This window comes from Lolium rigidum, chromosome 1 (assembly GCF_022539505.1).
Source record: "Lolium rigidum isolate FL_2022 chromosome 1, APGP_CSIRO_Lrig_0.1, whole genome shotgun sequence".
NCBI classification, from domain to species: Eukaryota; Viridiplantae; Streptophyta; class Magnoliopsida; order Poales; family Poaceae; genus Lolium; species Lolium rigidum.
In genome coordinates, this window is record NC_061508.1 from 205,830,687 (window position 1) to 205,857,056 (window position 26,370).

Consider the following 26,370-nt stretch of genomic DNA (forward strand, 5'->3'; position numbering starts at 1 on the left):
AACCAAGCTAGCCTACGGAGGGAGTTATTTAAGCCCTGAGCGAGTGCAATGAAGTCCCCTGCCCCTGCAGGGTTCCAGTCACACGAAAGGAGCTCCCTCACCCCAGCCCACATCAGTCTTGCGGTTGGGCAGGTGAAGAAGATATGATTGCAGTCCTCCCACGCACCGCAGAACGCGCACATCCCATTAGAAGGACCATGCCGCTTGAGCAGCTGCTCTCCCGAGGGCAGCCGGCCACGAATCAGTTGCCAGAGAAAAACCTTTATTTTCGGTGGTACTCTGGTTCTCCAAACGTCCTTGAAGGACGCGGTAGTCGCCCCTTGCGCTAAACTAGCATAAACAGAGCTAGTGGAGAAGATGCCTGAAGGCTCCAGGGCCCAGGACACCTCATCGTCCTCTGTGCTAGTGGGAATCCCCTGTACCTTGATACGTCTCCGACGTATCGATAATTTCTTATGTTCCATGCCACATTATTGATGATATCTACATATTTTATGCATACTTTATGTCGTATTTATGCATTTTTCGGCACTAACCTATTAACGAGATGCCGAAGAGCCGCTTGTCGTTTTCTCGCTGTTTTTGGTTTCAGTAAATCCTACAAAGGAAATATTCTCGGAATTGGACGAAATCAACGCCCGGGGTCCTATTTTTGCACGAAGCTTCCGGAAGACCGAGGGGAAAGGAAGTGGGGCCACGAGGCGCCGACACAACAGGGCGGCGCGGCCCGGCCCTTGGCCGCGCGGCCTCGGCGTGTGGGGCCCTCGTGTGGCCCCCGCGTTGCCCTTCCGCCTACTTAAAGCCTTCGTCGCGACCCCCAGCACCGAGATCCACGATACGGAAAACCTCATCGTGACGCCGCCGCCGCCAATCCCATCTCGGGGGATTCTCGGAGATCACCTCCGGCACCCTGCCGGAGAGGGGATTCATCTCCCGGAGGACTCTTCACCGCCATGGTCGCCTCCGGAGTGATGAGTGAGTAGTTCACCCCTGGACTATGGGTCCATAGCAGTAGCTAGATGGTTTTCTTCTCCTCATGTGCTTCATTGTCGGATCATCTATCTGCAATTCTATATGTTGTTTTTGTCGGGATCCGATGGATAGAGAATACTATGTTATGTTGATTATCAATCTATTACCTATGTGTTGTTTATGATCTTGCATGCTCTCCGTTATTAGTAGAGGCTCTGGCCAAGTTTTTGCTCTTAACTCCAAGAGGGAGTATTTATGCTCGATAGTGGGTTCATGTCTCCGTGAATCTGGGGGAGTGACGGAAACCTCTAAGGTTATGGATGTACTGTTACCACTAGGGATAAAACATTGATGCTATGTCCGAGGATGTAGTTATTGATTACATTACGCACCATACTTAATGCAATTGTCTGTTGTTTTGCAACTTAATACTGGAAGGGGTTCCTGAAGGTGGACTTTTTAGGCATAGATGCATGCTGGATAGCGGTCTATGTACTTTGTCGTAATGCCCAATTAAATCTCACAATATTCATCATGTCATGTATGTGCATTGTTATGCCCTCTCTATTTGTCAATTGCCCGACTGTAATTTGTTCACCCAACATGCTATTTATCTTATGGGAGAGACACCTCTAGTGAACTCGTGGACCCCGGTCCATTCTTTTACATCGAATACAATCTGCTGCAATACTTGTTCTACTCGTTTTCTCGCAAACAATCATCATCCACACTATACATCTAATCCTTTGTTACATCAAGCCGGTGAGATTGACAACCTCACTGTTTCGTTGGGGCACAGTACTTTGGTTGTGTTGTGCAGGTTCCACGTTGGCGCCGGAATCCCTGGTGTTGCGCCGCACTACATCCCGCCGCCATCAACCTTCAACGTGCTTCTTGACTCCTACTGGTTCGATTAAACCTTGGTTTCTTACTAAGGGAAACTTGCCGCTATGCGCATCACACCTTCCTCTTGGGGTTCCCAACGGACGTGTCAACTACACGCATCAAGCAAATTTCTGGCGCCGTTGCCTCGGAGATCAAGACACGCTGCAAGGGGAGTCTCCACAATCCAATCTCTTTACTTCTTTTTTGTCTTGCTTTATTTTATTTACTACTTTGTTTGCTGCATTATATCAAAACACAAAAAAATTAGTTGCTAGCTTTACTTTATTTACTATCTTGTTTGCTATATCGAAAAACACAAAAAACTTAGTTACTTGCATTTACTTTATCTAGTTTGCTTTATTTACTACTGCTAAAATGGCCACTCCTGAAAATACTAAGTTGTGTGACTTCACAACCACAAATAATAATGATTTCTTATGCACACCTATTGCTCCACCTGCTACTACAGCAGAATTCTTTGAAATTAATCCTGCTTTACTGAATCTTGTTATGCAAGAGCAATTTTCTGGTGTTAGTTCTGATGATGCTGCTGCCCATCTCAATAATTTTGTTGAATTGTGTGAAATGCAAAAGTATAAAGATGTAGATGGTGACATTATAAAATTAAAATTGTTTCCTTTCTCATTAAGAGGAAGAGCTAAAGATTGGTTGCTATCTCTGCCTAAGAATAGTATTGATTCATGGACTAAATGCAAGGATGCTTTTATTGGTAGATATTATCCCCCTGCTAAAATTATATCTTTGAGAAGTAGCATAATGAATTTTAAACAATTAGATAATGAAAATGTTGCACAAGCTTGGGAAAGAATGAAATCTTTGGTTAAAAATTGCCCAACCCATGGATCGACTACTTGGATGATCATCCAAACCTTTTATGCAGGATCGAACTTTTCTTCGCGGAACCTATTGGATTCAGCTGCTGGAGGTACCTTTATGTCCATCACTCTTGGTGAAGCAACAAAGCTCCTTGATAATATGATGATTAATTACTCCGAATGGCACACGGAAAGAGCTCCACAAGGTAAGAAGGTAAATTTGTCGAAGAAACCTCTTCCTTGAGTGATAAGATTGATGCTATTATGTCTATGCTTGTGAATGATAGGACTAATGTTGATCCTAATAATGTTCTGTTAGCTTCATTGGTTGCTCAAGAAGAACATGTTGATGTAAACTTCATTAAAAATAATAATTTCAACAACAATGCTTATCGGAACAATTCTAGTAATAACTATAGGCCATATCCTTATAATAATGGTAACGGTTATGCTAATTCTTATGGGAATTCTTACAACAATAATAGGAACACACCCCTGGACTTGAAGCTATGCTTAAAGAATTTATTAGTACACAAACTGCTTTTAACAAATCTGTTGAGGAAAAGCTCAATAAAATTGATATTCTAGCTTCTAAGGTTGATAGTCTTGCCTCTGATGTTGATCTTTTGAAATCGAAAGTTATGCCTAATAAGGATATTGAAAATAAAATTGTTACTACAGCAAATGCCATCCAAGTTAGAATTAATGAGAATATAAGATTGATGGCTGAATTGCATGCTAGGTGGGAAAGAGAAAAAAATGAAAAACTAGCTAAAGAGAATAATGTAGCTAAAGTTTGGACTATTACCACTACTAGTAATGTTAATGATTCACATGTTGATGCACCTCCTACTATCAATGGTAAAATAATTGGTGTTGGCAATATTCCTACTCCTAGTGCAAAGGGTGCAAAATTGCCTGAAACTGCTAAAACTGCTGAAACTGCCTGTGATAAAACTGCTGAAATTTTTTCCAACATTGGGGATGATGATCCCATTGCTTTAGATTGTAATGGTTTGGATTTTGATGATTGCCACATCTCTGAAGTTATAAAGTTCCTACAAAAACTTGCTAAGAGTCCTAATGCTAGTGCTATAAACTTGGCTTTCACGAAACATATTACAAATGCTCTCATAAAAGCTGGAGAAGAGAAACTAAAACTTGAAACTTCTATTCCTAGAAAGCAAGAGGATGGTTGGGAGCCCATCATTAAGATGAAGGTCAATAACTTTGATTGTAATGCTTTATGTGATCTTGGTGCAAGTATTTCCGTTATGCCTAAGAAAATTTATGATATGCTTGACTTGCCACCATTGAAGAATTGTTATTTGGATGTTAATCTTGTTGATAATGCTATAAAGAAACCTTTGGGGAGAGTTGATAATGTTCGCATTACCGTTAACAATAACCTTGTCCCCGTTGATTTTGTTGTCTTGGATATTGAATGCAATGCATCTTGTCCCATTATATTGGGAAGACCTTTTCTTCGAACTGTTGGAGCTACCATTGATATGAAGGAATGTAATATTAAATATCAATTTCCTCTCAAGAAAGGTATGGAACACTTCCCTAGAAAGAGAATGAAGTTACCTTTTGATTCTATTATTAGAACAAGTTATGATATCAATGCTCCATCTCTTGATAATACTTGATATACACTTTCTGCGTCTAGCTGAAAGGCGTTAAAGAAAAGCGCTTATAGGAGACAACCCATGTTTTTACTACAGTATTTTTATTTTATATTTGAGTCTTGGAAGTTGTTTACTACTGTAGCAACCTCTCCTTATCTTAGTTTTGTGAATTGTTGTGCCAAGTAAAGTCTTTGATAGTAAGGTTCATACTAGATTTGGATTACTGCGCAGTAACAGATTTCTTTGCTGTCACGAATTTTGACCTGCCCCTCTGTAGGTAGCTCAGAAAAATATGCCAATTTACGTGCGTGATCCTCAGATATGTACGCAACTTTCATTCAATTTGGGCATTTTCATTTGAGCAAGTCTGGTGCCTCAATAAAATCCATCTTTACGTACTGTTCTGTTTTGACAGATTCTGCCTTTTTATTTCGCATTGCCTCTTTTGCTATGATGGATGAATTTCTTTGTTCCATTAATGTCCAGTAGCTTTATGCAATGTCCAGAAGTGTTAAGAATGATTGTGTCACCTCTGAACATGTTAATTTTTATTGTGCACTAACCCTCTAATGAGTTGTTTCGAGTTTGGTGTGGAGGAAGTTTTCAAGGATCAACAGAGGGAAATGATGCAAAATGATCAAGGAGAGTGAAAGCTCTAAGCTTGGGGATGCCCCGGTGGTTCACCCCTGCATATTTTAAGAAGACTCAAGCGTCTAAGCTTGGGGATGCCCAAGGCATCCCCTTCTTCATCGACAACATTATCAGGTTCCTCCCCTGAAACTATATTTTTATTCCTTCACATCTTATGTACTTTGCTTGGAGCGTCGGTTTGTTTTGTTTTTGTTTTGATTGAATAAAATGGATCCTAGCATTCATTGTGTGGGAGAGAGACACGCTCCGCTGTTGCATATGGACAAGTATGTCCTTAGGCTTTACTCATAGTATTCATGGCGAAGGTTGAATCTTCTTCGTTAAATTGTTATATGGTTGGAATCGGGAAATGCTACATGTAGTAATTCTAAAATGTCTTGAATAATTTGATACTTGTCAATTGTTGTGCTCATGTTTAAGCTCTTGCATCATATACTTTTCACCCATTAATGAAGAAATACATAGAGCTTGCTAAATTTGGTTTGCATATTTGGTTTCTCTAAAGTCTAGATAATTTCTAGTATTGAGTTTTGAACAACAAGGAAGACGGTGTAGAGTCTTATAATGTTTACAATATTTCTTTTATGTGAGTTTTGCTGCACCGGTTCATCCTTGTGTTTGTTTCAAATAACCTTGCTAGCCTAAACCTTGTATCGAGAGGGAATACTTCTCATGCATCCAAAATTCTTGAGCCAACCACTATGCCATTTGTGTCCACCACTACCTACTACATGGTATTTCTCCGCCATTCCAAAGTAAATTGCTTGAGTGCTACCTATAAAATTTCCATTCTTTACCTTTACAATATATAGCTCATGGGACAAATAGCTTAAAAACTATTGTGGTATTGAATATGTACTTATGCACTTTATCTCTTATTAAGTTGCTTGTTGTGCGATAACCATGCTCCTGGGGACGTCATCAACTACTCTTTGTTGAATATCATGTGAGTTGCTATGCATGTCCGTCTTGTCTGAAGTAAGAGAGATCTACCACTTTAATGCTTAGAGCATGCATATTGTTAGAGAAGAACATTGGGCCGCTAACTAAAGCCATGAATCATGGTGGAAGTTTCAGTTTTGGACATATATCCTCAATCCCATATGAGAACACTAATTGTTGCTACATGCTTATGCATTAAAGAGGAGTCCATTATCTGTTGTCCATGTTGTCCCGGTATGGATGTCTAGGTTGAGAATAATCAAAAGCGAGAAATCCAAAATGCGAGCTTTCTCCTTAGACCTTTGTACAGGCGGCATGGAGGTACCCCTTTGTGACACTTGGTTAAACATGTGTATTGCGATGATCCCGGTAGTCCAAGCTAATTAGGACAAGGTGCGGGCACTATTAGTATACTATGCATGAGGCTTGCAACTTGTAAGATATAATTTTCATGATACATATGCTTTATTACTACCGTTGACAAAATTGTTTCTTGTTTTCAAAATAAAATCTCTAGCACAAATATAGCAATCGATGCTTTCCTCTTTGAAGGACCTTTCTTTTACTTTTATGTTGAGTCAGTTCACCTATTTCTCTCCACCTCAAGAAGCAAACACTTGTGTGAACTGTGCATTGATTCCTACATACTTGCATATTGCACTTGTTATATTACTCTATGTTGACAATTATCCATGAGATATACATGTTATAAGTTGAAAGCAACCGCTGAAACTTAATCTTCTTTTGTGTTGCTTCAATACCTTTACTTTGATTTATTGCTTTATGAGTTAACTCTTATGCAAGACTTACCGATGCTTGTCTTGAAGTGCTATTCATGAAAAGTCTTTGCTTTATGATTCATTTGTTTACTCATGTCATTACCATTGTTTTGATCGCTGCATTCATTACATATGTTTACAATAGTATGATCAAGGTTATGATGGCATGTCACTCCGTAAATTATCTTTGTTATCGTTTACTCGCTCGGGACGAGCAGGAACTAAGCTTGGGGATGCTGATACGTCTCCGACGTATCGATAATTTCTTATGTTCCATGCCACATTATTGATGATATCTACATGTTTTATGCATACTTTATGTCGTATTTATGCATTTTTCGGCACTAACCTATTAACGAGATGCCGAAGAGCCGCTTGTCTGTTTTCTGCTGTTTTTGGTTTCAGTAAATCCTACAAAGGAAATATTCTCGGAATTGGACAAAATCAACGCCCGTGGTCCTATTTTTGCACGAAGCTTCCGGAAGACCGAGGGGAAAGGAAGTGGGGCCACGAGGCGCCGACACAACAGGGCGGCGCGGCCTGGCCCTTGGCCGCGCGGCCCTGGCGTGTGGGGCCCTCGTGTGGCCCCCCGCGTTGCCCTTCCACCTACTTAAAGCCTTCGTCACGACCCCCAGTACCGAGAGCCACGATACGGAAAACCTTACTGTGACGCCGCCGCCGCCAATCCCATCTCGGGGGACTCTGGAGATCACCTCCGGCACCCTGCCGGAGAGGGGATTCATCTCCCGGAGGACTCTTCACCGCCATGGTCGCCTCCGGAGTGATGAGTGAGTAGTTCACCCCTCGGACTATGGGTCCATAGCGTAGCTAGATGGTTGTCTTCTCCTCATGTGCTTCATTGTCGGATCTTGTGAGCTGCCTAACATGATCAAGATCATCTATCCGTAATTCTATATGTTGTGTTTGTCGGGATCCGATGGATAGAGAATACTATGTTATGTTGATTATCAATCTATTACCTATGTGTTGTTTATGATCTTGCATGCTCTCCGTTATTAGTAGAGGCTCTGGCCAAGTTTTTGCTCTTAACTCCAAGAGGGAGTATTTATGCTCGATAGTGGGTTCATGTCTCCGTGAATCTGGGGAGTGACGAAACCTCTAAGGTTATGGATGTACTCGTTGCCACTAGGGATAAAACATTGATGCTATGTCCGAGGATGTAGTTCTTGATTACATTACGCACCATACTTAATGCAATTGTCCGTTGTTTTGCAACTTAATACCGGAAGGGGTTCGGATGATAACCCGAAGGTGGACTTTTAGGCATAGATGCATGCCGGATAGCGGTCTATGTACTTTGTCGTAATGCCCAATTAAATCTCACAATATTCATCACGTCATGTATGTGCATTGTTATGCCCTCTCTATTTGTCAATTGCCCGACTGTAATTTGTTCACCCAACATGCTATTTATCTTATGGGAGAGACACCTCTAGTGAACTGTGGACCCCGGTCCATTCTTTTACATCGAATACAATCTCGCTGCAATACTTGTTCTACTATTTTCTCGCAAACAATCATCATCCACACTATACATCTAATCCTTTTTTACAACAAGTCGGTGAGATTGACAACCTCACTGTTTCGTTGGGGCAAAGTACTTTGGTTGTGTTGTGTAGGTTCCACGTTGGCGCCGAAATCCCTGGTGTTGCGCCGCACTACATCCTGCCACCATCAACCTTCAACGTGCTTCTTGACTCATACTGGTTCGATTAAACCTTGGTTTCTTACTGAGGGAAACTTGCCGCTGTGCGCATCACACCTTCCTCTTGGGGTTCCCAACGGACGTGTCAACTACACGCATCATACCTCCCTGCACAGATTGTCCCACTCCACCGTCTCGGCCAGGCCAAACTGCCTCCTGAAGCGGAGGCGCCATTCCCCTGGTACCCCATCGATCACCCTTGCCCCATCCACAGTGATGAACGGAGACTCACAGCAGCTGAAGAGCCTGGGAAATCTCGCCCTAAGTGGGCCGTTCCCCGTCCACCAGTCCGTCCAGAAATAGGTCCTTCTCCCGTTCCGGACCCTATGCTTAGCCCCCAGTTTGAAGTGCCATTTAACCTTTTGTATCGCATTCCAAAACTGGGAGCCATGGGCAGGGACTCCTCCCGCATACAGATCCCTGCCCCGCAGATATTTAGCCCTGATCAGGTCTGCCCACAGACCTTCCGCTCCTTGATATAGCTTCCAAATCCATTTCACCATGAGGGCGATATTCATGGACTTGGTGTTCATGACCCCAAGGCCCCCCAGCGCCTTAGGTTTACAAACCGTGGCCCAATCCACCATATGGTACTTGCGCTTGTCCCCGACGCCCTCCCAGAAGAAGCGTGAGCGCGGCCTGTCCATGGCCTTGTGTGTGCCGTCATGAGGCAAGTACATGCTCATGGCGAACAGAGGCAGGCTAGACAAGCAGGAGTTAGTGAGCTCCAGGCGCCCTACCGCCCCGAGATACACCCCCTGCCAAGGATCGACCCTTCGAGCCACCACCTCCGGAAGGAAGCCCAAATCCGCTACCCTAAGCGGCTTATCACTAATGGGTAGCCCCAGATAAGTGATAGGAAATTTTCCCAGGCGACAGTTCAACAGGTTGGCCACCCGCTGCTGAGCCGTCGTGGAGACTCCCATGACCACGACCTCGCTCTTGTCGAAGTTGATCTTTAAACCCGACATGTTCTCAAAGCAGAGGAGCAGGGTCTTCAGATTCGCAATTCCCACCCCTGTGGGTTCCACCAAGATCATGGTGTCGTCCACGTATTGCAGTTGTGTCACCCCTCCTGGGATGAGGTGCGGCACAAGCCCCTTGACATGTCCTCCGGCACTGGCCTTGGTAATGATCGCAGCCAAGCCATCCACCAGGAAGTCAAAAAGAATCGGCGAGAGTGGGTCTCCCTGTCTCACCCCACGCGCGTTCCGAAAGAAATGCCCTATTTCCCCGTTAACATTGATCGCCGTTTGGCCACCCCTGACCAACTGCATCAAGCGGTGGACCATCATTGCGGAGAACCCTTTTCTGAGGAGTGTCTCCTGCAAAAAGTCCCAGTTGACCCTATCGTAGGCCTTCTCAAAGTCGAGCTTCAGGAGCAAACCCTTTTGCTTCCTGACGTGTAACTCGTGCACAATCTCATGTAGGGCAAGCGCCCCCTCGTGTAAGCAGCGCCCCTTAATGAAGGCAGATTGAGAACGATCTATAACCCTATGCGCCACAGGAGCTAATCTAATAGCGTACGCCTTAGCCACGAATTTAAAGATAACATTGATTAGCGTAATCGGCCTGTACTGTCTGATGTTATCCGCCCCTTTCACTTTAGGGATTAAAGTGATAATCCCATAGTTAAGACGCGCCACATCAACCCTCCCTAGGGAAAAGTCATTGAGGATCTGCAGGATCGGTCCGCGCAGGGTTCCCCAGAACCGTTTGAAGAACATCACCGGGAGGCCGTCCGGGCCCGGAGCCGAGTCCTGCTTCATGCTTGCCAGAAGCTCATCCAGTTCGTCTGCAGTGAAGGTCAGCTCGAGATCATGGTTCTCTTCCGAGGACACCCTTTGGTTCCCTTCCCAAAGATGCTGTCCCAGGGCAAACCTCCTGGTCTCCCCCTCCGATCCCATAAGCCCCTGGTAGAACAGGTAGATGTGCTCCAAGAGCTCCCGCTGCTCATGGACCTCCCCTTGTTCCGTGAGCAGCCTAGGGATCGAGCACTTCCGCCGGCGACCGTTCGCGATGGCATGGAAGTAAGCCGTGCATGAGTCTCCCCGAAGCGTCCATTGCACCCGACTGCGTTGGCGCAAGTACTCCTCATCCGCCCTGTCCAGGGCCGAAAGTTGGTCCTCGAGGTGGTACCTCAGCACCCAGCCGTCCTCATCCAACCCAGAAGCATCGGCCACCCTATCTAGGTCAGTGACCTGGAGAAGTAAATTTTCCCTAAAATCCCTCTTCTCCTTACCCAGATTGGCTCCCCACCCCTTGAGGAATTGCCGTGTATTGCGGGCCACACATTGCCAGAGCTCAATGTGACATCTGTGCGGCCCTCGCTCCGTGATGAAGCTGCCCAGCTTCGCCTTGAGAAGGTCCCCAAACCCCGGAACGCCAAACCACCAAGTTTGGAAGAAGAATCTCGGCGGCACACGCCTTGTCTCTTCGCCACTAGACAGGAGGAGAGGGGTATGATCCGAACCAATCCTTGTGATCGCCGTGAGCGAGCACAGAGGGAAAGCCGCCTCCCAGGCCGGCGCGACCAACACCCGGTCGAGGACACACCTAGTCGGCCTAAGGCGCTTGTTAGTCCAAGTGAAGCGAGCCCCGGTCCGCTCCAGCTCCCGAAGGGCCATTGCCACGATGGCCTCATTAAACCGCGAAATACAATAGCACATCATTGGTATGATACTTTATTACCAAAATGTGTAGTTTTTTTAAACCGATTGGTAAGCTATCCAGTGGAAATCAAGGTGCAACAGTGAATACATACAACCAGGAGTTGGAAACCCAAAACCAACAGAGAAATAAGTGGTGAAAATTTTAAAAGAAGTTGCACCAGTTAATATATTCTGTCATATGTAAATATACATTGTTCGTAAAAAGCTATTTATTGCAGAGTGAATTATACAATCTTCGATAGTAACAAAATCCATCTGTAGCACATTAATTTTGTCAGATGTGAATAATCCAGTGTTTGCACAAATCTCTGTATAGCTAATTCCGATTAGTACATATTTCGGAAGAATAAATGATATAATGATACCTTCTGGTGTTCTATTTGTTAACATAAAAAGAGTTTGGCTTCGTAGAAGCATCAGCTAGACCTCTGCTGTCTAGAGAAACCTGCAAGTGTTTGGGGAAAAAAAAAACAGAAAACACATCTTCACTGGAGATAATGAGGTCAACAGTCATTAGCGGTATTACCCCTGTGCAATCATAGATCGGCCTGTTTTATTCATGCTTGTGAAACAACATCTTGTTCTGCTCAATCAAAACAAAATCTTCAGCAGTTAGCACTACTCTAACTCCGGCAAAGAAGAGATGTACTCACCTCGCCTGTCCTTCCAAAAAAATCATGAAAAAAGCTGCATCCTAGGTCGATCATACAGTACAAATAATTTAAGGAAGAATGAAAAACTGACACCCAAGAAGAACTTTATTTAGAAAATATCTAGAGAGGATCGAGCTGATATGTCATCCTTGTCTCTAGATGTGGTCGAGCTTTTGATGGCTGAGCCTCCATGCGAGCTTGTCCAGATCAAGCATGGCGAAGGTTAGATGGGAATGGAACTCCAGAAGTGTGGCCAAAACGCGCAGCTGTCAAAATTGCTCGACATCGATGATTGGTGGCGGAGCTGGATGAAGGAATAGCATGTATGTGGTGCGCTGTTGAATGTGCACTTGGCCGGGAGAGATTGCTAGAGCTAATGACGGTGGTGGATTTATAGGGTTGAAAGCCGAAGGAGGTGAGTTACTTAAAGGTCGCTGCATGCATGTCTCCCGATGCATCCATCAATATCCTGGCTAAGATCATGGAGGAGATGAAGAGATGGAGTACGCTCTAACTTCTTTTATGCCTCGATCAGTTTCTGGTATAGAAATTTCTGCAATTCCGTGAGGAGAGGAAGAGAGAGCGTGGCTGTTCGGTGGCTGTAAAACGCAATGGAAAAGATAAATAGTTTCCATCAGATGATCATAAAGGAGGTTGTAGTGGCTTAATGGTTTTACTGCACGGTTATTCTTATCTGGTCAGAACGTACATACTGGAAAGCAACTACATGCATAGAAACTGAACGCTGAAAGGAAAGTGGATTGCTGAGTTGGCATAGCACATGATGTGGCATAGCTGCATGTTGAGAGAAATAGGTTAGTGGGGTTGATCTTCTTAGTTATATAGGATTTGCAAGTGTATGTTTTTTCTAAGATAGTGGTAAAATAATTCCATAGAACCATCATTACTTGAGGAAATTGAGTATAGTACATGGCCACATGCACATCCACCATTCACATCTACAACCTCTACAAGAGATTAGAGTCGCAAGCAGACAAGCTTGACGATTCACCAAATCAACACCTGTGCTTCAGGGAAGGATATAGGCCTAGCTACTGAAATTATTCTTCATAAATGCCAAAAATATGCACCCCTTTATAAAAATGAAAAAATGAAGAATACTGAGGTAGCCCTAGGATTATGCTAGCCCTGCCCCCTAATCGGTACATCTCATACCAATGTGCATCATTGAAAGTAACAAGACATCAAATATGAGAATTATCTCTGGTAGCTAGATTGAATGTACAACTATCCCATTAGCATCCAAATAATGTTATGTTTTGTTCTCGTATATATATTTGCTGACCACCGCCCGCACCAGGAGGCGGACCACCACCAGCGGGAGGGGTGGGGGCAGTGCCCTTGGCAACGAAGACCGACGCGGAGGTGTTGGGGGTGCGGCGCGCCACCTTCATCTCCTGTAGAAGGAACTTCTATTTGAGGAGTGAGCTTTTTGCAAGCAAGATCCGGAAAAGAGGGCTATTGTCCCATAAAACTAATAAATACATGTTGCGAAAGTTGAGGAAGATTGGGAACGGCGTGAGGAGAGGGGCCATGTCAGCGATGCTATCGTAGCGCTCGTGAAGCCCTTTGATGACGTTGGTGACGAGGTTCGAGTCGGAGACTGGGGTGCCGACCTCGGCTAGGGCATCGGACGCCTTCTGAAGGTTGAGGTACCCTTTGATGGACCGATGATCCTCTTGCTTGACTTTACGGAATTCCTATACGAGGTAAACCTCGTGGGTCTTCTTGTTGTCGTTGAAGATGTTGTGGATAGCGGTCCAGACCGTGTACGCGGTAGCGGCGGGGGCGTCGGTCGCGGTCGAGGTGGGCATGACGAGGTCGAGGTGGCCATGGAGCCGTAGAGCCAGCGGAGGACCGTGGTGTCGAGATGGAGCCATGTGGCGTCGGTCGGAGGCATCGCTGGTGAGGTGATCCTCGGTCGCGTAGGTAGTGACAGCTATGTTGAAGAAGGTGCTCCACTTGGGGAAGACATTGGACTTGAAGTCGAGGATGACAAGTACGAGGGAGCGAACGCTCTGGATGGTGGTGGCATGCGCCCATAGGTGGGCGTCGGGGTGATGGGTGAGGCATGGGAGGCTCGGATAGCGCCATCGGGAGTAGGGTGTGCGGCGGACGGCTAGGGTTTGGAGGCTGCGGCTATGGGAGAGAGAGGAGAAGAAGTTGTTAGGATTTTTTTAGCTGATACCATGAAAGTTATTTGGGAGATTTGCCGCACTTGGATCTTTTCCATTCCTTGTTAATATATAGAGAAATATAACAATCCTAACCATAATGGGAGATCACAATAATACAGACTCTTTACTATCTATGGTATGAGGAGATATGTCACGATACCATGACATATTAGTCTAACAAATACAATGTTGTTAATCCACGTAGTATTCAGATGATTTGAGAGGACATTATTCTTTTGACAGTACACAATATATTTTGATCATTAGACAATATGGTTGACAAAAAACCATGCAAGCAACTAATTTTTTATTCTCTCACACTATTTATAAGGCATACTTTGATTAAGCTTGGATATATAAACGGGCATTACCACTAGTAGAAAACCTCTCATCCATCTAAGCCTTTAGTACCGGTTCCCTTACGAACCGGTACGAAAGGAGTTATTAATACCGGTTCCAGGGGTGGGACATCTATACCGGTTCGTTATGGCCCTTTAATACCGGTTTGTGTTACGAACCGGTATGAAAGGGTTTCGCCCAGCTTCTGTGCTGAGGTGGGGCTGTGGCTACACCTTTAGTACCGGTTCATCTAAGGAACCGGTACTAAAGGGTCCTCCCCTATATCAGCGCGCGCCACCCCGCCCGAGCCCCCTGCATCTCATTCTCCAATTCTCCTCCTCCCTCAAATTTCCAAATATTTTGCACCTCTTACACTCCAATAATCTTTATTTTTCTCCACCATTCTAACAAGATTAACGGCATACATCTATCCAAGGGTTAGCAATATAATCCTTCCTTCCGGCGTTTCTAATTTAGCTCATTTCTTTGGTAGTTTTAACTCGTACTATTTTTCTAGTGCAAGCAAGGTGTTCGATGAAATGCCTAAGTTAGTGATTTTATTTTTTTATATGCAATTTGAGCTGAAATTATGGTATGTTTTGTAGGTTTTAATTAGTATCATCCCCGTCCTTACCGCCGTCGATCACCAGCGTTGTCCCCTAGCCGGCACGGTACCACCTCGGTGAGCCCCTCTTCTTTTTTATAAAAACAATTAGTTTTATGTGATGAACTTGAATATTAATTAATTAAGTTGGTCACTCATATATCCACGATGTTGTGTACTTAATGATTTTTGATATACATATAAAATGCAGATGAGTCGACAATGGATGTACGGTGACCGGTGCCATCCCGAGTTCACTAATGGCATGCATTATTTTCTCAACGTGGCTGAGGCAAACATGCGGTCGAATGGTTTCATGTATTGTCCATGTAGTTCCTGTAAGAATATGAAGGATTACTCTACCTCAAAGACCCTTCACGTCCACCTGCTGGAGAACGGTTTCATGCCCAGCTATAATTGTTGGACCAAGCATGGAGAAAGAGGGGTTATATTGGAAGACAACAAAGAAGAAGAGGATAGTGACAACTATCCCTTATTCACTGAAGACGGTGATAGTAGAATGGGGGAAGACGAAGCTGAAGAAGAGCCCATTTTCGATGAGCCGATTTTTGATGACCCGGATGACGATTTGGGTCGGGCCATTCTTGATGCGAAGATGAACTACGGAAATGAAAAGAAGAGGTTGAAGTTGGAGAAAATGTTAGAGGATCACAACAAACTGTTGTACCCAAATTGCGAAAATGGTCAGAAAAAGCTGGGTACCACGCTGGAATTGTCAGCAGTGGAAGGCGGAGAATGGTACTTCGACAAGGGATTTGAAAAGTTGCTGAAAATAATAAAGAAGATGCTTCCAGGGGAGAACGTGTTGCCCTCTAGCACGTACGAAGCAAAGAAGGTTGTCTGCCCTCTAGGATTAGAGGTGCGAAGATACATGCATGCATCAATGACCGCATCCTCTACCGCTGGGAGTACGAGAATTTGAATGCATGCCCGGTATGTAGTGCATTGAGGTATAAGATCGAAGCGAGATGACCCCGGCGATGTTGAGGGCGAGTCCACCCCCGAGAAGAGGGTTCTCGCGAAGGTGATGTGGTATGCTCCTATAATACCACGGTTGAAACGTTTGTTCCGTAACCAAGATTATGCCAAGTTGTTGCGATGGCACAAAGAGGACCGTAAGAAAGATGTGATGCTCGAGACACCCCGCCGACGGGTCGCAGTGGAGAAAAATCGACAGAGAGTTCAAGTCATTTTCAGATGACGCAAGGAACTTAAGATTTGGTCTAAGTACGTATGGCTTTAATCCTTTCGGGAGCAGAGCTCCAGCCATAGCACCTGGCCAGTGACTCTATGTATCTATAACCTTCCTCCTTGGTTGTGCATGAAGCGGAAGTTCATTATGATGCCAGTGCTCATCCAGGGCCCGAAGCAACCCGGCAACGACATTGATGTGTACCTGAGGCCATTGGTTGAAGAACTTTTAGAGACGAAGGTGTACCTGTGTGGGATGAGCACGAACAAAAGGAATTTAACCTACGAGCGTTGTTATTTGTAACCATCAATGATTGGTCTGCTCTTGGTAACATTTCAGGGCAGTCAAACAAGGAATACAATGCATGCACACACCGTTTAGGTGAGACCGACAAGTAATTATTTGGGAAACAAGAATGTGTACCGGGGCATCGTCGATTTCTTCCAAAACAACATCACGTAAGAAAGAGAGGAAAGCATTTCGGAGGTGAGGCGGATAACCGAACGAAGCCTACCCGCCCTACCGGGGAAGTTATATATGATATGGTCAAGGATTTAAAAGTGATCTTTGGAAAGGGTCCCGGCGGACAATCTGTTCCGCATGATGTTGACGGACACGTACCCATGTGGAAGAAGAAGTCGATATTTTGGGAGCTACCCTACCGGAAATTCTTAGAGGTTCACTCCGCAATCGACGTGATGCACGTGACGAAAAATCTTTGCGTGAACCTCGCTAAACTTCTTGGGCGTGTATGGGAAGACAAAAGATACACCGGATGCACGGCAGGACCAGCAAAGTATCCACGAAGGAAACAACCCGAATCCAGAGAAGTATCAAGGTCCCGCCAGCCTACGCTCTTACCAAAGAGGAGAAGGAGATCTTTTTGAAGTCTTGAGTAGCATCAAGGTCCCGTCCGGCTTCTCGTCGAATATAAAGGGAATAATAAACATGTCGGAGAAAAATTTTCAAAACCTAAAGTCTCATGACTCGCCACGTGATTATGACACAATTACTTCCGGTTGCATTGAGGGGGCTTCGCCGGAAAATGTTCGAGTACCCATTGTGAAGCTATGTGCGTTCCTCAATGCAATTTCTCGAAGGTCATCAATCCACTTACTCTACAAAATTTACGTGAAGGATGTGGTCCAATGTCTAGTCAGCCTTCGAGTTGGTGTTCCCACCATCCTTCTTCAATATTATGACACATCTCCTAGTTCACCCGGTCGAAGAGATTGGCGTTCTCGGTCCCGTATTTCTACACAACATGTTCCCCTTTGAGAGATTCATGGGAGTCTTAAAGAAGTACGTTCATAACCGTGCTAGGCCGAAGGAAGCATCTCCAAGGGCTATGGAATCGAAGGAGGTCATTGAGTTTTGTGTTGACTTTATTCCCGACCTTAAGCCGATCGGTGTTCCCGAATCGCGCTATGAGGGGAGACTCGCGTGGAAAAGGCACGCTAGGAAAGAAATCAGCAACGTGTATGGACGGACATTCTTTCACTCAAGCACACTACACAGTTCTACATAATTCCATCTTGGTGGCTCCGTACAAAGAGGAACACAAGGATATCTTACGCTCTAAATACCCGGAGCAACGTGAAGATTGGATTGATGGAGAACACATGAAGACTTTCAGCGGTTGGTTGCAAACACGTCTCATGAATGTCACCGATGACGAGCAGCTGTACTTGTTGGCCAAGCAACCATCTTCTACTATATCGACTTTTCAAGGGTACGAGATTAATGGGAACACATTTTACACTTACAAGACAAAAAGAGCACCAACCAAAACAGTGGTGTCCGCTTTGATGCAGAAGATGGCAATGGGAACAGGGTCACATATTATGGGTACATAGAGGAGATATGGGAACTTGACTATGGACCTAATTTCAAGGTCCCTTTGTTCCGGTGCAAATGGTTCAACCCGAAAGACGGGTACAGTAGACCCGCAAGTACGGAATGACTACGATGGATTTCAAGAATCTAGGGTACGACACCGAACCATTCGTCCTAGCCGTGAAGTGGCTCAGGTTTTTTATGTGAAGGATATGTCTAGCAAACCGAAAAAAAGAAAAGAAAGGCAAGAGGACACATCATACGATGAGCCAAAGCGGCACATAGTTCTTTCAGAAAAAGAAACATCGTGGAAGTAGAGGACAAGACAGCACATGTCGAAGATTATAATAAGTTTGACGATATTCCACCCTTCAAGGTAAAAATTGACCCAAGCATCATCTTAAACAATGAAGATTGTCCATGGTTGCGTCGCAGTAAGAAGAAAGGGAAACAGACGAAGAAAACTCAGAAGACTAGCTAGCTACATATAGGGATCATAACTTGTGTATCTCAATATGGAAATCACTTTTGTGTAATGATGTTATTGTATGTAATAAGATATTAACAATGGAGATGGTTGGCTTGTTTTACTAGTTAAGTAGCTTTCACGGGCTTGCAGGGAAATTTTTCCGAGGCGGAACTTCCGAATATGCCATATATAGGGCATGTGCACCAAGGGCATATTCGACAAGTTCCGCCACGGGAGATTTCCCAACCCTTTCCCCAACATTGTTAGAGGAGATGGAGTCTTTCACGGGCTTGCAGGGAAATTTTTCCGAGGCGGAACTTCCGAAGATGCCATAGGGCGTGTGCACCAAGGGCATCTTCGACAAGTTCCGCCACGGGAGATGTCCCAACCCTTTCCTCCATCCATGGTGATGAAACTCTCCATCCATGTTGGCTTGTTGAGCTGCTTCCCATGGCGTATCGATGCTCCTTTTATAGGCACGGCACCGCTTCTACTTTGTCTTCTTCTTCCTCCGACAGGGCGTCGTGCGCTACATACTTTATATCATCGAGCAGGGCGTCCTTATCCTGCCGACAGCTTTAGTACCGGTTGCACCCACCAACCGGTACTAAAGGTTACCCACGCGTCCTTATCCCACCGACAGCTTTGTTACATGACAGAAAAACACCTTTAGTACCGGCTGCACCCACCAACCGGTACTAAAGGTTTGCCTCTCGTCTTCCCGCCTATTTTCTTCCCGCGCTTTCCACCGGTTCCCGCCTCTGTCTTCCCGCCATTTTTTCACTATATATATGTAGGCTTGGCCACCATTTACATATCACATCTAGACTCATATCTCGCAAACCTCATCATTCTCTCCCATGGCTTCCATCGTATCTCTAACCCCCGGGAGGCGGAGGCGCTTTGCGCCTCGAACTACCCCTCGCCCACCGGCTACCGCGTCCCGACCGGCCGGTTGCTAAGCGTCGGAGGCGTACCGGTCCCTCCAGTCCCTCTAGGTGTGGCGCGCGAGATGGCCATCACGAACCACTACTACTTCGAGCTCACGCCAGAGCAGCGGAGGAATCCCCAGTGGCATCCCGACTACAACCCAACTTGGGAAAGCTTCTTCATCAATCGGCGTGAGAGGGCGCTTGCCAGGCAGGAGGAGGGTGGCCCGCCTCCTTCGAACTTCAACGAGGCCGGCCGTCGGCTGTGGTGGCGCGGCCGGACTCTCCAGGGCGTCATGAGCTACCGTGGCCCCCGCCTGCGCTACCCTCAATCCCAGCCCACGCGTGCTCTCCCGCCGAGGTTCGACTACCGCGACCTCGATGCCAGCGACGATGATGACGGCGACTACGACGACTACAATGGCGACTACTATAGGGCTAGGCACGAGTATGACTGAATGACTCCAACAGTCAAATATGGCACTGTATCTTAATTTTTAGTTTAGCTATGTACTTTCATTTCGAGTTCAATCGTAATAAAATTTTATTCCCGCATTTTTTCTCCCGTGCGGCGTCGTGGCGGGAAAGTTTCCCGCGCGACGTCGTACGTGGCGGGAAAGTTTCCCGCGCGGACGGCGTCGTGGCGGGAGTAAATAATAGAAATAGAAAATATATAGAAAAGAAATAGAAAAATAATTAGAAAATATATAGAAAAGAAATAGAAAATAAATATAAAAAAGGTTATAGAAAAGAAATAGAAAACAAAACAAACGGAAAAAGAAAAAGAAATAGAAAAGAAATAGAAAAGAAAAGAAATAGAAAATAAAAAGAAAAGAAAAGAAACACAAAAGAAAAGAAAAAGAAACAGAAAAGAAAGAAGAAACAGAAAAGAAAAAATAATTAGAAAAGAAATATAAAAAAGGATATAGAAAAGAAATAGAAAAGAAAACAAACGGAAATAGAAAAAGAAATAGAAAACAAATAGAAAAGAAAAGAAATAGAAAATAAAAAGAAAAGAAAAGAAAAGAAAAAGAAATAGAAAAGAAAAAAGAAACAGAAAAGAAAAAAGAAATAGAAAAGAAACAGCAAAAGAAAAGAAAACAGTAAAAGAAAAAAGAAAACAAAAAAAACCCTTTGGTACCAGTTGGTACCACCAACCGGTACGAAAGGTCTTTCGTACCGATTGGTGGTACCAACCGGTACGAAAGGGTCTTCCCCTGTATTACACTTAGCGGCGCGGCCAAATTTCCCCAAATTCCCCATTTCCTCTCCTCGACGCACAGAGACGACCCCGCCGCGCCGCTCGTCGCCGTCGTCGTCGTCGACGCACAGAGACCCCGCCGCGCCGCTCCTCGCCGTCGCCGTCGCAGCCTCGCCGTTGGCCGCTGATGACCCACAAGTATAGGGGATCGCAACGGTCTTCGAGGGAAGTATTACCCAATTTATTGATTCGACACAAGGGGAGACAAAGAATACTTGAAAGCCTTAACAGCGAAGTTGTCAATTCAGCCGCACTCGGAAACAGACTTGCTCGCAAGAGTTTATCGAGAGTAACAGCTTTATAGTAATAGCAAGTAGTGAAATAGCAGCAGCAGAGTAACAAAGACAGCAGTAGTGATTTTAGTAAACAAGCAGGATTAAAATACCGTAGGCACGGGGACGGATGACGGGCGTTGCATGGATGAGAGAAACTCATGTAACAATCATAGCGGGGCATTTGCGGATAATAATAAAACGGTATCCAAGTACTAATCAATCAATAGGCATGTGTTCCAATTATAGTCGTACGTGCTCGCAATGAGAAACTTGCACAACATCTTTTGTCCTACCAGCACGGTGGCAGCCGGGCCTCAAGGGAAACTACTCGGATATTAAGGTACTCCTTTTAATAGAGTACCGGAGCAAAGCATTAACACTCCGTGAACACATGTGATCCTCACATCACTGCCATTCCCTCCGGTTGTCCCGATTTCTGTCACTTCGGGGCCATTGGTTCCGGACAACGACATGTGTATACAACTTGCAGGTAAGACCATAAACAATGAATATCATGATGAAACAATAACATGTTCAGATCTGAGATCATGGCACTCGGGCCCTAGTGACAAGCATTAAGCATAACAAGTTGCAACAATATCATAAAAGTACCATCTACTGGACACTAGGCACTATGCCCTAACAATCTTATGCTATTACATGACCAATCTCATCCAATCCCTACCATCCCCTTCAGCCTACAGCGGGGGAATTACTCACACATGGATGGGGGAAACATTGCTGGTTGATGGAGAGGCGTTGGCGGTGATGGCGGTGATGATCTCCTCCAATTCCCCGTTCCGGTGGAGTGCCAGAACGGAGACTTCTGGCTCCCGCGACGGAGTTTCGCGATGTGGCGGCGTTCTGGAGGGTTTCTGGCGACTTCGACCTCTCTCCTGGCGTTTTTAGGTCGAGGCGAATAAGTAGTCCGAAGGAGGGCGTCGGAGGCCGGCCGAGGGGGCCACACCACAGGGCCGCGCGGCCCCCCCCGGGCCGCGCCGCCCTATGGTGTGGGGCCCTCGGGCCTCCACTTCAATTGCCCTTCTGGCTCCGTTAGTTTCCGGGAAAATAGGGCCTTCTCGCATAAATTCCGAGGTTTTTCCCGAAAGTTGGATTTCTGCACAAAAACGAGACACCAGAGCAGTTCTGCTGAAAACAGCGTTAGTCCGTGTTAGTTGCATCCAAAATACACAAATTAGAGGCCAAACAATAGCAAAAGTGTTCGGGAAAGTAGATACGTTTTGGACGTATCAGCCGCCGCCCGCTCCTCTCCGCGCGCGCCTCTGCAGGTATGTGTGCGCGCTGCCCCCGTCGCCTCCCTCCCCTTCTCCGCCTCCGTTGCCCGCCGCCGATGTGCCGCCACCGCGCGAGACCGTGGCCGCCGCCGCTGCGCGCCACGCCGCCGTTCCCCTGCTGGAGGCCGTCGCCATCCGCCCCACGCCGCCGCACACCACCGGTGGAGGCTGCACACCAGCTGCTCGACGGAATGCCGTCCTCGAGCGCGATGCACGCACGCACACCACCGGTGGAGGTGGACGAGGTGGCCGACGACGTGGGGGCGCACGGAGAGGAGCGCGTCGGCGTCGGGCGGGGAGGGCTGGATGTAGGTGACCTGCAGCGCCGACGAGCGGTGCTCCCCGGTGACCCGCTCGTCCGTGTGCATCGCCTGCAGCAGCCGCAGCAGCACCCCCTGCGTCACCGTCGCCATCGCGCACCTTCTCGTCGTAGTCGAGGCCGAGGGAGGTGAAGATCTCGGGGAGGCGGTCGACGTCGGGGCGGGCAAGGACGCGGAGCGTGAGGCTGACCATCTCTGCAGGTCCTTGGTGCCGGAGTTGGAGGAGAAGTTGTGCGGGCGCGTGCGGATATCGAAGATGGAGGGCTTCTGGAGCCAGGGGATGAGGAAGTGGGGAGCACGCCCTGGAAGCGGTCGAAGATGACCGCCCGCTGCCCGCCGTCCACCGTGCACAAGGACGTGGAGACGGCCGACGCCGTCACGCCCAAGCCAGCCGCCACCTTCGCGAGCTTGGTCAGGAACGAGACTGCCGCTTGCCCGTGCCGTCATTGCCGTCCGGGGTGCCTTGAGCACCTCGTTGCCGATGGAGGGGAGCACCTCGTTGCCGATGGAGGGGTTTTGATTAACTAAAATTTGGACAAAATTAAAATCTGAATTAATTTGAGTAATATGGCATAATTCATAACTTCAATTCTACAATTCCAAATTCTACAAACTTTATGTCTATTCTCACCGAAAAGTGAGAGGATTTCAAATCTTGCATTCTCATGCATCATTGGCATCATCTCTGAATTATCCAAAATAAAACTTGCAAAGTGAGAGGGTTTCTGGTCCGTTAGGGTTTTTTTGCTTTCTTCATTTCAATTGTTATCCATCTAGCAATCTGTTATATGATCATGAAATGATGAATGAAATACAATTGCTTTCTTAATTTTGTAGTGACATTGAGGTATGGAGGACGGCACCTTCTTCCGAGATGAGGAGGGGGAAGAAGCGGTGCAGAACCCGATGGAGATGACAACGAGTTCCAAGACTTTCTGAATGATTTCGGTGAGGGACTTGAGTCTGAACAAATTAGAAGAGACAACGAAGTGTCCATCACAAACTCCGGGGAGGTGTATATCTATGTATCAATTAGTCTATGTTCATCCCTAGATGCATTCATTTATTTGTATTGCACTTATTAACGAATATTTTTTTCTTTTAGCCTTCTGGATCATCGAGCAAGTCTGTTAGAACAAAACGAGGCCCGACGCGGGTGCTAAAGGGCGAGGGCATGTTAGCCCTCACGGCATTCAAGGCTAATGGTGAACCAGAGCATCCCAAAGAGTTTTGCCGCAAATTTACAAGTCAAGCCGGAGTTGTTGTTAGGGACCATGTACCGATCAGCATTCAAGAGTGGCATAAGCCGAAGAACGCGGAGAGTGGTGCTAGTTATGTCAACGACACGATGAAAAAATTTCTTTGGGACACGCTATCGACAAAGTTCAGCCTACCGGAAGACATGACGGAAGGCCAGAAGAATAAAGTCAAGGAATGGACATTGAAGAAGATGGCCATACAATTCCAGACCTGGAAGAAAAATTTATGGGACAAATATAAGAATGAAGATCCAGTATTCGATGATAATCTAGTGAAGATAAAAGATCACAGGCCCGCATTTAAGGAGTATAAGCAATCGTCTACTTTTGTGTCCCGATCGAAGAAAAATATCGAAAATGCTTCAAAGAAGAAACTTCCGCATCATTTGGGGTCAGGTGGCTACAAGAGTGCCATTCCGAAGTGGACAGCGTTTGAGAATAAACTGATGAATGCAGGAATCACTCCACAAACATGGGACTGGCCCGAACGGTCCAAGTTCTGGTTGTTCGCTCATGGGGCAGGGTTGGACCCAAAGACAGGGTTGACCGTTGCGAAGGGAAAATGGAAGGAAAAAATTGAGGCAATTGTACCGAAGCTTGTAGATGCAATTGAAAAGCTCAGAAAGGGAGAGTACATTCCCGATCGAGAGAATGACGAGCTGACACTCGCTCTGGGGAACCCTGAACACGTTGGACGGGTACGAGCTCGCCCAGGTCTCACCATGAAGGAAGCGTGGCCGGACAGCTCTGACACTTATAGAAGCCGTTCGCGAAAGAAGAAGAAGGACGCCGACACATTAACGGAATTGTTAAATAGGGTGGAGGCTCTTGAGAAAAATCAGAGGGCACCTGATCAGCCGCTGTTTCTACAGGATCCACAAGCCGATGCTGCCCCATCTCAGCGAAGAAGCAGTGTCGGTTCCTCGCATCTTGACGGATGTGGAGGAAGCTACCCCGTGGATTATGTCACGGAGAAGACAGATTGCGAGCTACATATGTTATTCAGGACCGCGTCCGTTAAGGTGGCGGTCGGCTATGTGTACCCAAGTGAAGATGGAGCAATGCACCATCATATGCCCATTCCACCTGGCTGTGTTCGTGTCGGGGTGGATGAAGTTGTTCCGGGTTTTGAAACAGTGGAGCTTGATATTCCAAGAGGTGAAGATGAGAGGACACTGGCCGATGTCAAGCACGGTTTCGCCCTATGGCCTAAGAAGTACGTCGTCCTTTTGCAAAGGCAACCGACTCCTCCACATGAGCATCAAAGGCCCTCGACTCCTCCTCCTAGCAGTCCTCGTGAGCAGCAAAGTCCACACCTACGTGAGAGGGACCCCAGTGTGAGTCCACCACCTCGAGATCCTCCGTGTAAGACCGCGCCCGTTAAGAGGAACGGTATGCCGCCTAGGAAGAAAGCTAGAAAGGAGAAACCGCTGCCGCCTATTGAGAAGTTACCTTGGGAAAAAAACTCCCGAGAAAAACCAGGAAGCCATTCAGGCCGAGGTGAAAAATAAATTTGCACCGAAAGTGCCAGAGATACCTTTCGAGAAGACACTAGATCCGGTTAAAGTTGTGCGTACTGTTGAGAATCTATATGATCCTGTACCATCGCCGCCATCTGACTATAGGCGTTCTATTGAAAGATCGTATGACAAGATGATCGAGGCGACAAAACCCGTTCAATCGGGTATCAGGGAGATAAAAGGGATACACCAAGTCTACCAGCTCGGACAACAACCCGTTCAATCGGTCGCCCCTCTCAAGGTGTTTGATGGGAAGCCCGTTGAAAGTTCTCGACAAGGCACAACCGATTACGCCTTCGCTGAACGAGCATATCAATTTGTTCAAGGGAAAGATTTGGTCCAGAATCTCAGGAAGCTACCAACATGTATGCGTAACTTGCATTCGTGGTACCTTAATGCCTCAAAGGAAGGGATCGAGACTATCATGGTGCGAGTTAGGGAAGAGCACTACTTCCAGGAATACTGTGTGAACGTTGACTTCAACGAGCTTTTCCAGGTATACAATCTCCGGATCCTCGACAAATCTATCATCAATTCCTATTGTCTGTAAGTGATTTATTTAATTTGAGAAGTCTTTAGCTCATCTCGTTCATTGTCTGCAGATTATAATCCTTTGTGCGCTATATTATGCAGATCGAAGATGCTCGAATGCAAAAGGGACGAAATCATGGACATTGGGTTCATTGACCCACACACAATGCATGTTAAAACCATAGAAGATCCCGTCTATAACAAGGATACACCGGATATTTTGCTAAGGTTTTTGAAGCGACAACGTGACAAAAGGCTAATAATTTGGCCTTACAACTTCGAGTGAGTCTTACTGTCTTATAACACATTATATTTTGCTCACCGTATGTCAAAATTTTAACTAATGACTTATATATATGACACTACATATTTAAACGTGCGTAGGTTTCACTTTATTGTTCTTGTCATCAATATGCAAATTGGAGAAGTTGAAGTCTTTGACTCACTAAGCAAAAAATCGGAACTATACTTGTCTTGTTATTTAATGCTCAAAAGGTAATTTTAATTCTTATCGGTTTGTTTCGTTAATTTCCTGCTATGAACTAATTGATAACTCTTTGATACGTCCAATTTG